Here is a 4036-nt window from a genome sequence, read left to right as displayed (position 1 = left end):
TTGCTATGGCAGAGCATGACCAGAGCATAACAGAAACCACCCATTTTCTAACCGCTTCATCCAATTCAGGGTCAGGGGGTCAGGGGGTCGCGGGGAACGGGGGAGCCAGAGCCTCAGAAAGTAATAAGCAGGAGATACCTGGGACTGGATGGTAGTCCAATGCAGGGAAGACACAGACACTCACCAATTATCCCAGAAGCCAATTAACCTACCAGTAGTTCTTTGAAGTGTGGGAGAAAGCCGGAGCACCCAAAGCAAACTCATGCAAACATGGGGAGAACATACAAGCTCCATACAGATAGCACCCCAGGTCCAGAAGTGTACCCAGGGCCTCAGCACTGTGAGCTAGCAATGCTAAACGCTGGGCTACTGTGCATGCTAATTTCTAGGCATCAGGTGATCAATCAGGTAGTGTTTCTCAGATAAAAGGACACCAGTAATTTAGTATGAGATTCAAATTGACCTCAGAACAAAAAACTGTATAACTTATGTTATATAACTTATGTATAACTTACTACAGCATAACTGTCTTATTTGGCTCTTGTAGAAAATATTAACAGCATGCCTATTAAACATACAGTATCTAGCAATCAGCAATCAAAATAAAAACATTTCCAAACATGGAAACTGCCCAGTTAATGAAGCATTTCAAAGACATTAATCTATTCAATAATTACAGTTTTAAGTAGATAACAGATTTATATTCAGATTACGAAAGTATCTTAACAACGGCTGCTTGTGTAAGGAATCCATGAATACCATTGTACATGAGAATTCCACACCTATTTGTAATCAATACACAAAATCCTATTGAATTTCAGGTACTTGTTTATTCAGCATTGCTTGACTCCGCGGACTCCTTGTTGTTTCAATATTCTAGCAATAGGACTAATCGCCAATACAGTGCCGTTGTAATCTATTCCTTCTGCCAGCAGAGGACGGTATTCGCACAGCCCGTTCAGGATAAGATACGGTCCTCACAGTTCACAGTACAACTGGCCACAGCCGTACTCGGAATATGCTCTCGATAACCTCGTTTAGTTTAAGTACGGCCGTATTTCATATCAACCCACAGATGCATTGCATAAACACTAGAATTCTGGTTGTACTTAAATTGACCTTATACGTTTTGGATTATGTTTAACCTTCTTCAATTTCTTCAACCATATTTTGAGATGATTACGTTTACAGAAGCAAATATTATTCAGTGCTTTTTCTTCACTCCTTTAATCAAACCCACATTTCTATAAGGAGGGCCATTGTGAAACTCCCCAAAGTGAGCTGAATTAATCTTTTATTCTTCACACCTGCGAAGTCATTCCTTCATTGTGTAATATGAAGGCCTTTCATTATTCACGTATACTACAACATCTGAAAATAATGGGTCTTGAAATAGTTGAATGAAAGAAAATCCTGAATAACTCCTCCAAATGCGTGTTACACTTTCATCAAGTACACACACTTTGAATGTGATGAACTATAAAAAGTTATTTTAACCATACCCAATGGAGCTCGGGAGTGCGATTGCATACACAATCATGTTTTCAGTGTTTGGACATCAGCCGTACATCAGAACAATCATTTCACTAACACAGCTCCGTGTTGAGTGATATATCTGTATTTGGGTATATACAGATCATGTAATTCAGGGAGCACTGTTACGTCAGGTCACCAACCATTATTACGACGCTCATATGTCATAGAGCTCCTTAGGATGTTTGTATAATCTTTATCCAAATTTTCATATGGCCGCAGTTACGGCGTTTATTTTACAGTTAATGTAACAGGGTGTCATTATATTTTTCTGTCTTTATGGTGGCAGACCACTTAACTAAATCTGAGTAGGCGGTTTCTACAAGTGGGTCAGATAAAATATTAAATATACAGTAAAAGCTCACACCTATTCATACCCTTTATGTACTGTATATCTACAATTACGTATACTGTATAATACGATAACTACCATTACAAAATGTCTCCCTTTTGATTTGAAGTGGTTCTTTTAAATAAGTAAATTGCAATCACTTAGCCTACATCTGAGCTCCTAATTCATCGCGACGACGGACTGAGACTCCAGTTGGATTTGTGAGAAGTAAAGGGGTGTGCCTGTTTTAAAACCGATTCATACGTCTTAAACACATGGACATAGATAGCAGTCTGTGTTATATAATTTATCTTTTTATTTTATTTAAATTTAAGTATCACATACACATTTTCAAAGTAACTGTACCCCTTTTAATTATGATCCCCATCGCTCACAGCTCCGAAGGTGAGACGAGGGCTACTTCAGATGGGATTTCCAATATTTCTCTCTTAGCTTGTATACCGGTGGAAAGGAGAGGGCTCTTAAAACGTGTTGATAGTAAGATTGGGATATATTTGCAGTCTAGATATAGTTTTTTTAATGTTCAGAGCCGCCACAGATTCATTTTCTTACGACTGCTTTTCTGGATGACAATGACAATGCAAACGATGGTGTTAAGGCGAGGCTGTGCCTTAAGGCTCCTCTGCTTACAATATTCAGCGCGTAAATCGCAAACGAGCGCCTTCCCTTACGATGAAAATGCAGAAAATAAGACCACGAGATTTAAACCTACGGCTTACAAATTTATGCGTAAACACTAAAACCATATCTATAGCAAAACTGGCGAGACAATGTGTTTTATCATTTAAAAAAGTACTGGAAAATAATTAAAGGTTATCACGATAAACAGAGGTTACTGATCTACTACTGTACGCTGTGACCAAAAATGAGAGTCCCCCGATCCTCGCAGCCTTCATGCTTTGGTCTTGGCCTGGCCGTTTTTTTTTTAAGATAATGGGGTCAAGTTAAGAAATTATGCAAGTTTCTAATCAAATCCAAGGGCGCCTCCATCTCCTAAACATCTTTAGAAGGCCGACGGACCACACTGCACGGTCCGGGTCCGGGCCCTGACCCGGTTCTGGATAATGCCAGCTTAAAGTGAAAAATTCTACTGTACATATTATGTTTCTTATTATGGTATATATGTATAATATAGCGCGACCGCTTCACGAAGCTAGAAAGAAAGTTTTCCGCCATTTTTATTTTACCTGCAATTGAATTTGCCATTAAAATCATTATTAATACCGCAGCTGCTAAATTACTTACCTAAAAGCGTTCAGATACAAAAGCACTTGAGCTGTAATGTTTATATACTGTTGGCCCGATGACCTACTTCAAGAAGAATTGTTACATAGACCGCCAAGGACTGTCATCACACTTTACGTCATAAAGCGCTTTAAAACTTTTGACAAGTTCAACACCTCATATTTTGTACTGTTTATCGTGGTAAAAGCAACTCAAAGCAATTATAAAAATGATCGAAAGGTAAAAATACAAGCTTATACGAGCTGTCATTTTAACATTTATAACATATATTTAAACAAAATATATATAATCTATTTGAATAAAATAGAAAAGTGTTCTTAGTCTTCACTTAAAAGCTGTTAGAAGCTGCCTTTCTGACAAGAGAGTTCTGTGAGTTCCACAGTCTCAGTGCATTAAAGTCAAAACCAGTTGCTTTTTATTTCCTGTTTTACGACAGAGCAAGGAGGGTGTCCACAGACCACTGTGCACCTGCAGACTGATATGGGGGGTAAAAAGTCTAGAAGTGAGTAAATAAGATTTTAGCACATGTTCTAAAACAAACCGGACACCTGTACAGCGATGCCAACACAGTGATCTGAGCTCCTTCTTTGAGTTAAATCCTAGCATCTGCATTTTTTACAAGTTGTTGCTATGGCAGAGCATGACCAGAGCATAACAGAAACCACCCATTTTCTAACCGCTTCATCCAATTCAGGGTCAGGGGGTCAGGGGGTCGCGGGGAACGGGGGAGCCAGAGCCTCAGAAAGTAATAAGCAGGAGATACCTGGGACTGGATGGTAGTCCAATGCAGGGAAGACACAGACACTCACCAATTATCCCAGAAGCCAATTAACCTACCAGTAGTTCTTTGAAGTGTGGGAGGAAGCCGGAGCACCCAAAGCAAACTCATGCAAACATGGGGAGAAC

Source organism: Lepisosteus platostomus, unplaced genomic scaffold (genome assembly GCF_059453375.1).
Source record: "Lepisosteus platostomus isolate fLepPlt1 unplaced genomic scaffold, fLepPlt1.hap1 Scaffold_65_H1, whole genome shotgun sequence".
Taxonomy (NCBI): Eukaryota; Metazoa; Chordata; class Actinopteri; order Semionotiformes; family Lepisosteidae; genus Lepisosteus; species Lepisosteus platostomus.
The sequence above is the reverse complement of the archived record's forward strand: the minus strand, read 5'-3'. Positions refer to the sequence as shown.